Here is a 12,137-nt window from a genome sequence, read left to right on the forward strand (position 1 = left end):
GAGTGCTCATCATCATGCCCATCCTTCTTACAGTGAGTGCATGAAGACTTGCTTTTCTGTATAGTGTTTGTCTTCCTCTCTTTCCATTTCTGTTTTCTTTTCTCCTTACTTTTGCTTGCAGTGTGTTTGGATGATCCCCCAACTTCTGGGTTCCCATTCTTACCTCTAGCTTCTAGATGCGTAGCCTGAATGGATACCTCATATATGCTAGCGGGATTAACATGAGGATAGTGTGCCTCATGTAGCTGTGTAGACCACCTATATACTTCAACAGAGTCTCAGGTGAGTCTAAATAAATTCCTAGAATCACTGCTCTTTTCCTAAATTCTTGGGTGTAACCTTGCACACTTTGCCATTTTAGTTGTCGAAGAATTTGTCAGCTCATCATGGCTTGCTGCATGTAGGCTAGTGGGTAGAATTTCTTTTTAATTGCAAAAATAAATTCATTTCAGACAGAAAGAATCTTACCATGTTCCTTCATGTCAGCTTATGTCCTGCCTTCCCACCATACCAAGGTAGTGCCTCCTAGGCGTAGGCTGGCCAGCTGAACCTTACTCTTCTCTGAGTCAATGCTCTGCACTCTGCAATAAACATCAATCTGTCTGATCCAATTATCCAGCTTCTCTCCATTCAACTCTCCATCATATATTGGTAACTCAAACTTAACATCTAAGTTAATTAAATATGTCTTCTTTTTATTTTAAGGGCTATTAGGAGGCGTGAGATTTTTTTTTTCTTTCCCTTTGCCTTTAGAGTGGTCATGGAGGAGAGATTCTTCTACACCTTTGTCTTGTTTGGAGTTTGATGAATCTTCATCTCTATCTTTCTTAAATTCCCTATGCATTTCCTCCACCATGGATCTCATGGTCATAAAACTACCCATGAACCGGAGGTCTAATTCTAAGGGATTTTCTTCTGATATTTTCCTCTTAGAATAGACTCTTCCAATTTCCAGGTTAGTTTCAACCAACTCTCATTTTCCTAATTTAAGCTTTGATCTAGTTAGCATTCAACAACAAAATCCAGCACAAGCTTGTCTAACCTTAGTAACCTAGAGCTCTGATACCACTTGATCTGGAATTTATCCAAGACAAAGAATTAAAGGTATTGCAGACTCATGTGCATGGATGTGCCTGTGTTACTTATGCAATGGATTGATAAGATTGCTAGAATACATAGATAATGAGGCAACCAGAGAAAGCATAACAGTCAAACATGTAAAAAAAACAAGTTTAATAAGGAGTTCACCCAATGCTCCTGGAATACGTCTCCTATTCCAATGTTTCAGTGGTGGCCTCTCTATTATGTTTTCAAGCAGATTTTTTACAACAGTGAGCTTGATTCAAGACTCACTTAAGTAGAATGAAGTCAGTAGGAATGGAGTGCACAGACTCTCCTTACTGGAAGTCAACCTTTGAGGGTCACAGTAGTATCACAGGCTATGCTAAGGAGTTTGCTTGAAACTCTCAAGCCTTCAATGGAGTACACAGACTCTGTGACTCTCTCTGGCTATGTCTGGCTCGATGCTCCCTTTAGGTCACCTTGGCTTCTACTCTCTGTTCTCTGCTATTAGCTTCTTGTGTTTAGCTAACTCTTGTTTGCCTCTCTGTGTTTTTTTTCTTCTGCTTCTGTCAGGTCATGGCTTTAAAGCCAATATGCTCTTTTGACTGTTCGTTTCTGCTTCCCAGCCTTCTGGTTTCCTTACCTCTGTCCATTCGAATTCCTCTGCTCTGTGTCATCATCACTAGGTAACGCCTCGCAGGGAGGTGGCCACCTGTTTCCCAATGAACTGGGTGTCAGATTCCTTGAATCATTTTTGATTGGCTATTAATTCCATTTTCTTTCAGATCGCCCACGAATCATGAATAGTTTGCCAACTCGTCATCCATGTCGGACTTCAAATCCCCGGTCATCTTGTTTTTTGACCTGCCCGATCCGGTCAGTCATCGGAACGCATCTCCGCCGTTGATTTGGGCTCCCCAGATCCTATAGTCGTCCTTCATATCAGGCGAACAGGTCGCACGGTGTTTACCCATCCGATGCGGGCGGTTTTCTCTCTCATCCGCCGGACGCATGTCGCTCGATGTGTGGCATCAGATGGGACTTAGTCAAAACTGATTACTGCCTCGAGGCCTTCCGATGTCCTACCGGTTTGTGGAATCCCGCGCTACGGAACAGAATGCGTTATTTTTCCGAATTTTATAACGATTTCGGGTCCGGGCGCTTCGGGTTTTTGCTAGTGCGCATTACAATGGACCAACGGTCTCCGCGCTCAACCGAGGGTTTTCGTTGCTTCACTCTGGCCACAACTGCAACTGTTTATGAGGATTCCTTCTGATAGCTTTGATTTTTCTAAGACTTGAATCTTTTAGCATAATTTGAAACAGTCATGAAAACTTAGAGAGTGTTTTAGGATCCATTCGAATCATTTATTCTCATTCACCTTTCCTATAGATATTGTAAATGATCAATCTTTATTAGCCTTCTACTCTAATTTAATCAATATATCTATATAAGTTCTTCATATCTGTGATTTTTCTCTTACTGTTGGTATCTGTGATTTTTCTCTTAGTGTTGGTGAGGAGTGATGCAACTCACTTGAAACATTAGACTCCAAAAGACATCGCCATTTTCTAGCACTATTGTAGGCATTGGAAAATGGTTTTCTGCAGGTATTGGAAAATCTTTTCCAATGCCAACAAAAATCATTTTCCATTTTTTTCCTGAAGGAGCCTTGCAAATTTTTTTGGAAGTTAAAGTTATAACATTACAAATCAAATGGATTTATGACCAACCTGAAATGTAGTGTATCAAATGTTCAATGAAATGATTACTTTGAAACTTGCAAAACTTTGATGTATATGCCTTAGGTTTACCTGTCAAATATGACTTTAGGTGATTATATTGGGCTTATGAATATAGTGGCACTCCCATTGACTCAATCAAAGTCTCCTTGATGATGTCAGTCCCATTGACTCAATCCAAGTCTTATTGATGGGATCATAATATCATCGGTTCAACACTATATTTCCTTCCATGCATCAGATCGCTAAATGCAAAATGTAATAACTTTTATCTTTTTATAATGACAAATTTTATAATTTTTGAAACTGGTTGTGGGGAAACCTTGGTTTCTATATAAGTCCGGAAACAAATGACTAACAAGCTGGGCCAAATGCCAAAAAACTTAATAATATTCCTTGCATCAGAAATTCAGTCGAAGGCCCTTCAAGCTTCATAATTCTTCTTACACCATGTCACATAAGCTCAGCAGAAGACCAAAAAAGTTTAATAATATTTATTGCACCAGAAATTCAACTGAAAGTCAGAAAAATTTAACGGCATTTCTTGCACCAAAAATTTGGTTGGCCATACAGGTAAGGTAAACTTCATTTTGTGTATTTAAGCATTTTTAAGGCTGATATTTTCTTGTTTTAAGCCCAATAATGTTGTTGTTTGCAGCGAGGAAAATGCTCCCTCTTTTGTTGTACGGTTTCCTTTACTTAATCCATTATCCCTTTCCTTTTTGTTTAGCTCTCTATATGCAGACCTTGTTTTTTTATTTTATTTAAATGCATTAATAATGAAATTATTGATATCTTTCATCTTTGTGATTTTTAAATCTTGGCCGAAAGTTAGCAAGTCCGCTGTAAACTGTCCCAACTGTAAAATTTCTTGCACCACAAATTTAGTTTGTTGTAAACTGTCCCAAGGCCGGTTAGTTAGCAACTCTGGTTGGGCGTTTGACAAAAACACACTAAGGGGAGCAGGAAGCATACCAATTTCAAAAAGCAGGGGAGCTGTCGGGACCTATCTTTCAATTCAAGAGCTTTTCGTTCGAGAGCCTGTTAAATATGGAATGGTCAGACGGGCCAGAGGTAGATTAGCAAAAGGGACGCGCAAAATTCATTTTAGTTTTCAAAATATGGAATTTAATGCAGCCAGGTCATCGGGTTGCTGGTCAAGGGAGGGTGGCGGAGGAGGAGGGACTTCCGGGAGGCCGCGGACAGTGGGGCCCTCGGGCGATGGGAGGAGGAGGATGGGTGTGGTCGTCGAGACCCGATCATCGGCACCGGAGGAACTGTCAAGTCAGCGCCATTCTTCCACTACAGTAGCTCATTCCATTTATTATTGCAACAGATTTGATTTGGTCTATCCATACGTGTTTTTGGCCACGTTTTTTATCTCAAAATATAATTATGTTTTTTTCTAAAATATAATTGTTTTTCAAATCAATTAACTTTTTATTATTTATTATGGTAAAAAATTATTATTTCACATTTTCTTTTAAAAACATAACATTCATTGCAGTAATATGCTATTATGCTACTTTAGTTAAATTTAATAAATAAATAAAAATATTACAAATTTCTACTTAGAAATATCATAATTATTATTTAAAGTAATAAAAAATAAAATATAAATTAATTTTTTTATTCAAGTTTTTGTGATTCATAATGATTGAAGTAAAGATTTTTTTGAAAACAATCACATAAGAGAAATTTTTAGTCAATACCTTTGGAACCAACAAATGTAATTCATTGGATAATAAACCAAATTTGTTAATTTGAAACGCTTCAACCAAAAATATATAATTTCTACCTTAAAACTTTACTTAAAATATTAATTACTCAATCAAATTCATATTAATTAAATTGACACTTACAATGTATATAAAAAATATAACGTAATTATACTAGTTTTATTTTCTTAAAATTTGCAATTGAATAGAAATTATTGGCTTCGTACAAATTGTTTGGAATTGTTCAAACCTACGGATGTTTATTATTATGGCAGCAGGTTTGATTTCGTACAATTTAATCGGCAGGTGGTTTATTGCTTATTATTCCAACAGGTTTTCCTTTGTCCATCACTTATTATTCCAACACGTTTTCCTTTGTCCATCGATCGATGTAATCAGTCAATTCATGTTATCGATTGTAAACATGGGATATCTCAAAATTCATTTATATCATTTTTTAAAGTAACGAAATTTTCAATTCCATTAACTTTTCAATTCTTATTTTCAGGAATTATCATTTCACATTTTCAATTAAAAATGACCTTCATTCCCCGTTGGTGATTTGTGATTATTATAATTTAGTTAAATATAAGAAGTAATTAAAATATTCAAAATTTTAAAATAAGCCTATAATGATTATTGGGGTTTGGAGTATGTTTTACAATTGTTTGTGTTTGGTTAAGAGTTAGTATTTTTGGAACTTAAGGAAACAGGGTAAAGTATGTTTTAAAACTGTTTTTGTTAGGCTAAGAACTTGTCTTTCTCGGACTTAACGACCACCACCGAAATGTCTTGGTTTTCCTTGATTAAAAGTAATGAGTTACTGAGTTATGATAGGTTTTACTGCCTATAAAAAAAAAGAGTATAATAATAATTAGTTTAGGCAATAAAAAAATAAAATATATATAAGAATCAAATTCTCATTAGTTAAGTTGATACGTAACGTGTATATTAATCATATTTATTAATCTGATTGTGTTAGTTATATATGACAATATATTTTTTTTTTAAGTTAGGTTTTAATATTTATATAAAGTTAATTTAGGTAGTCTTAAAATTCGTTATCCAATTAGTATAGTATTTGAAATTATTAAAGAATTTTGTTTACATTACATTTAATAAAAAATAGATTCTAGGGTAAGATTAAATTAAAAAAAATTATGGAGATTTTGTTTAAATTCATTGGAAACAACTTATAAAATTAATAAAAAAAATTATTTTGATTTAAGTTGTTTATGATGATGATGGTGGTGGTGGTTAACGTCCACTGAGACCAAACTTTTGTCTATCGGACCTAAAGAAACAAATTATTTAGTTTGATTTAAGATTTTATTCCTATGCTTAAAAAGCTTGGAGAGAAGCCTCCCGAGCTCACTTAATTTTGACAACGTAAAAGGCTAGGAAGGTCAGTATTGCAACAAAGATTTTGAAACTGAGATCTAATGTGGTTTTAAAACTAAGATCTAATGTGGTTGTATGTGGGGCACTCTAAGAGGAAGTGATTTTCATCCTTGATGTTTTTATTCTCATAGAGATGGCAGAACCTTTCCATCCATGGTGTTTTAGGAACTGTCCAACGACTCGTTTCACTATGGAGCTCATGAGAGTTTGTTCTAATCTCGGCTATATTAATTTTCTTATTTGAGCTAGTTAAAACAGAGAGATACTTTTGATCTTCTAGGGTGGGGTTGATGACCTCCTTATAATAGCGTAATTTTCTTTTAGATGCTAAATCTTTCTCACACCACATTTTTTCTTTGAACTTAAAAGTAACAATATTTTTAATGTTATTAATGTTTTGCAATGCAACATTCTCGTCGATCTCCCAATGGTTTAACCAGGGCCTTGGTGTCTTTATACCAACCTCGTTTGAGACTTAGGTGGTTTTGGCTAGAATTTAAAGCTAGCTTAGGAAATCTATGGTCTCCTATGTTATTGAGTTTTTTCTTGGACAACAGAAGCCTAGTCATAGCTAGGCTCTCGATAGGGGAAAGACCCACTTCTATAAGGAGAATAGGATAGGGTGTGTTGCTTTTAATTTTGAGGTTATACGTTATAAAACGCTTCTGGATTTGCTCAATCTTTCTACAGGATTCTCTAGAGATGCTACAACCCAAACCTCACATCCATATAAGATAAATGGAGTGACTAAAGTTTCAAAGCGGAACTTCTTTCTACCCCACATTACAAGGTTTGTCGTTTTACAAATATTTTCAAGACCAAAATAAGCTTTCCATCCCCCATTAATCCTTTTCTCAATGCTATAGTTCCAATTGAGCTTGTGATGAATATCAATTCCTAGCTACTTGTAGGAAGACACTTCCCCCAAGTTACCATCGTCATACATAAAATTAGCGTAAGTGTCCTTCCTGGATTTGATAATCATAACTTTTGTTTTGTCAGTGTTAACAATCATACCCATGGTAGAGCAGAAATCCTTAAGAAGTATAAGTTGCTTATCAAGATCAGATGGGCACCTTGCGAGAAGAACAATATCGTCAGCATAAAGAAGAAAGATGATAACTATCCCAGCTAAGATCGTGCCTGCACATCCTGCTTCCTCTAAACAACCTTCTAGCTTGTCGATGTAAATGCCAAATAGGGTAGGGGAGAGGGGGAAACCTTGTTTAACTCCGATATTACACTTAATATATTTCAACCACCCCTCATTTCTCTTTAACTTGGCAATTACATTCTCGTATAACCTTATAGAGGCAGCTCTCAACTCAAAAGGAACCTTTAGCTCTTCTAATGCGTTCCAAAGGTTGTTTCTAGGAACCATATCGAAAGTCTTTCAAAAGTCTATAAAGCAACAAAAGAGATTGGATTTATCATTGCGGCATTCCTCCACAATGATCCTAAGTGTAACGAGGTGGTTTGTTGTTGAGTGCTGCTTTCTAAAACCCGCTTGGCGATTAGCCCGCTTACCTTCACTTTCAATCCATATGCTCAACTTCCTTTCCAAAATAATACCATATAACTTGGCTAGGAGAGGGCTGATCATAATTGTCCAATAATTATATTTCATATTAAAAAAGTGTTTTGGGTAGTATTTGCTTTTATCTTTCTACTAACCAATATTTATCTTAAAATTATACCATATGTGCCAATTAATTATGGTGGTACAAATTAGAATTATTTTATATTTTTTATTAGAAAAATTATTTTATAATATTTTAATAATATTTATAATATTAATTATAATAATTTTATATTAAAATATAATATTTAATAATATAAAAATTGATAATTTTATTATTAATTTTTATTTTTTAATTTAAATGGTATTATTCAAGGATTTTATTGTTTTCAAGTTGAGGATTATAAGTCACTAAATATTATTGATCAAATCCAGGATGTCTTCTTTATTATCAGTTTCTTTTATATGTTGAAAATGAATAATTTTGACAGAAGTAATTTTAACTCAAATTATATATATAAAATAAATAATTATTTTTAAAACTTATTATTATAAATAACTATACATTTTTATTATTTTAATTATAATAGTAAATTACACATAATTAATAAAAAACCAAAATTTGGTCTTAGTGGACTTAACCACCACCATCATCATCAATAAAATTCAATTTCTAAAAAATAGTTAATAAAAAAATATAAAAGAAAGCAGAAAGTATTTTATATGAAAATAATGAATAAAGTATGGAAAATCTAAAATGATTAGAAAAATCTACACCTCGTCAAAAACACATATATATTTTATTTGAAGTAAAGAGTGCAGAACAAGGCTATTTATCCTTGTCCTGCATTCTTTACTCTCACAACAAACCTGTCACTCACTCTTACTAAAAAAAACCACACGCGGTATAAAATTAGCAATATAAATAAAAAGGTTCAATTTTATTATTTATTTAATAATAATATAAAAAAAACCAACCCTCTTCGTAATTTTTTGTTTTTGTTTTTTTTTTTTTTAATAAATAAATACTTAACAAAAGCTTCCAACGTTAAATGAGACGTTTTCCCCTCGAGTTTCTTTGAAATGTGGCCAGACACGTAAATCTCCACAAAACAGCACAATTCCTGATGTTTGCCAAAATGTCAAGATCCTGATGTATCCGGTGGGGCTGTAATTGACAGCCGATGAACGGTCGCAGTTCACAAAATGCGAGTGTTCAATGGAAAATAATGATCTATATTCTTAACCTTTCTTCATTCCAATTCTCTCACTGATTTAGCGATTATGAAAATGGGCTTAACGATTGTGAGAATATGCACTCCACATATGAGAGGTTTATGGGTTCAATTTTAATGATGTATTGTTTATGTTTGTTAATTCGGATATTAGAATGCCAGTTTAACCGAAAAAAATTATGTTAATGGGTTATACTTTTGAGTGGTTTATCCGTTGAATTTTAATCATGTATTGTTTATATTGTTTATTTGAATTTTCAAATTCAAGTTTAATTTCAATATATTTTTTTTTGGCGATATACATTTTATTTTTTTTTCAGAGAGAAAAATCAAAATAGTTATATTAAGAAAATATAGAGGTCAAATACATGATCGATATCATATTTGTGTAACAGCAGGAAGACATGCTGCTGTTCCATGAGGCAGCATATTTACATTTTGTCACTAATTGTATAGAGAAAACCCAGCGTGATTCATTGAGCCCCGGCTAGAGCAGAAACCGCAGCTTATAGGCATGATGAAGAACCATGAAACAAAAAAACACACTTGTCGCTTCAAGACAGAAGAAGACCTTCCAAAAAAGATTGAGAGAGACAGTGGGAGCTGAGACAGGAGACCAGTATGAGAAAAATACATCAGCATTGCAGAGAAAGTAGCCGAATATGCTGTATATGAAAAACAGAGCTGGTTGGAGATTAGTCTATGGGAGGCATATTGCCCGTGATTTGGATCAAGATAGAATCAAGGGGAAGTCTGGAGTTCTGGAAAATGCATTCATTCCTCCATTTCCAAAGATACCAGCAAGTGAGGATAAACAATGTGCGCCAGGAGGGGTTCTGAGCGCGCCACCAGTTGAAGCCTTCCTGTACAGATGAAAAAACTTGATGAGAAAAACCATATATCAAAGATAATTCATACCAGATTGTTGAAGATGAGGCACAGCTGAAGAACATGTGCGCGTTGGATTCAGCTTCTGAAAGGCACATTTGACATCTGCCAGGACCCTGCCATCCCTTTCTTTGGAGAACCTGCCAGGTGAGATTCCTGTCCGAGAAGAGGAGCCATGAGAAAAGAATCATCTTGAGTGGACAGGAAGCTTTCCACAATTTGAGGGGGAAGATGGGAGAGGGAGATGACTGTTGTGGAAGGAAAGCAGCATAAAGATCTCTGACAGTAATAGATTGAGTTGAATTCTTGAGCGACCAGATGAGTTCATCCTTGGATCCCGATTGAGAGAAACCCCTGCTGGAAAAACCATTGATAGCAGATGACCATAAGGGACGAAGAGAGAGGGGCAGAGATAAATCAGCCGCATCCTTCCACACAGGGGACTGAGATGACCAAGATTTTATTAATTTGTCCCATGTGAACAAGCCCCTTTGGAAGAAGAAGGAAAGCAAAGCAGGGGGAATCATTGATTCCAGATCGAACACAGTAGAATCCATGCCAATAAAAATGCTAGATCCCGTGAACAATTTCCATCTTAAATTCATCAAGAAGAGAGACTGGATCTTTCTAAAACTCTGCCAAATGGGGGAGCCTCTTCTGATGCCCAGAGAGCGTCTTCTGTACCAAAAAACCATAGATTTTCCTTTGAGGTATTTCTGATTTATGATAGTGCTCCATTGACATTTCCCGTATATACCTCTGATGAGGGATTTGCATAGTAAGGCTTTCCCGAAAGTCGGCATGTGCAGAAGGCCCCAACCGCCCAGAACCTTCGGCCTTGTGATGGAGTCCAGCTTTACGAGATGGATCTTTGACTGATAAGTTCTGCCGCCCCATAAAAAGGAGGCCGCCAGAGAAGCCATTTTTCTTGTAATAGATGCAGGAAGTAGGAAGAGGTGGCCCCAATATACCGCCAGTTGAGAGAGAACAGAGCGGACCAATATGTATCTGCCTGCCAAGGATAAAAAACGCATCTCCCAACATGAGATTTTCTTGTAAAAACGCTCGATTAGCCATTGCCAATCCCTTGCATGATAAGCTTTAGCTTTTAAGTGGAAACCAAGATATTTAAACCCATCCTTAATCAATGCAAGTTTTATGCCAAAACGAGCAGCGATCCATTGTGCTATGTCCGGATTTGTTCCATTGTGATACAATGTGGATTTGTCTTTATTAATAGAGAGGCCCGATGCGGAGTGAAATTTCTGGAAAATCACATATAAGCAAACCCATGAAGATTTACATAGCATCGCGAAAAGGAGAATGTCATCTACAAAGAGGTTATGAGAAAGGGAAATGTCCTTGCAGATTTTGATCGGCCTGCATCTCCCTTCTGCAACTGCCCGATTGATCTGTGAGCTGAGGGTATTCATCACGAGAATAAAAAGTAGTGGGGATAGAGGACAGCCTTGGCGGAGGCCCCTCTCCGCAGGAAAGAAAGAAGATGGTATGCCATTGATGAGAACTGAGTAATTGACGTTTTCAACACACGCCATAATCCATCGAATACCCTGAGCATTTAATCCAATTTTTGCAAGAAGGATTCGAAGGAAGCCCCAGTCTACGCAATCGTAGGCTTTTTTGAGATCTATCTTCAGGACTGCGGCATCTATATTTTTTGTTGTAATTGAGAATAGGCATTCCTGCGTCATAGCAACAGCGTCCAGAATAAGCCTATCTTTTAAAAAGGCATGCTGCTCCTTTGTAATGAAGGAATTAAGAACCACCTTCAGCCTTTCGGCAATAATCTTAGATATGATTTTAAATAGAGTATTGCAAAGGGCTATCGGCCTGTAATCGAAGAACGATTCCGATTTGTCCTTCTTGGGAATAAGTGCTATAAAGGTGGCGGATAGCGCACTGTTAATGTTCCCAGACATGCGGGAGGCATCCACCATACCCAGCAAATCTTTTTTGAACAGATCATAGAAATGACTAAAAAACTCGATCGGCCAACCATCAGGGCCAGGGCTTTTGTCCCTTTTGAACTTTTTAATGGTGTCGAGAAGTTCCTCCTCCATGATAGGCTTAAAGAATTGATCATTTGCGTTCTCGTCAAACATTACAGGCAGCTGTTCCACAGCCCATAAAGAGTCATATGCATTGCTATCCTGCCTTTTATAAAGATTTTGAAAAAATCTGGTAGCTTCTGCCGAGATATCCTGTTGAGTGTGGAAAAAACCTCCCTTGCCATCCTCAATCTTCCAAATGGAGTTTTTGGCCCGACGTGCATTTGCAAAATTGTGAAAAAATTTAGTATTTCGGTCACCCTCCCTGAGCCATGTCGCTCTACTTTTAAGCCTCCATAATGCTTCCTCCTTTTGCAACAGCTCGATTTTCTTTTTTTCCAGGGACCTGATGAGGGCTTTTTGATCAAATGATAGACCATTATATTGAACCGAATTAGAGAGATAACTTATTTCTTTTTTGATGTCAGATAGCTCCTGTTTGTCCGATCTCCTCTTCTTGATCTGCCAATCCTTTGCTGCTTTCCTGAGCATTTGAATTTTTT

This window comes from Pinus tabuliformis, chromosome 1_2 (genome assembly GCF_031772625.1).
Source record: "Pinus tabuliformis cultivar Carrire ecotype Pingquan chromosome 1_2, CPIR1, whole genome shotgun sequence".
In the NCBI taxonomy this organism is placed as follows: Eukaryota; Viridiplantae; Streptophyta; class Pinopsida; order Pinales; family Pinaceae; genus Pinus; species Pinus tabuliformis.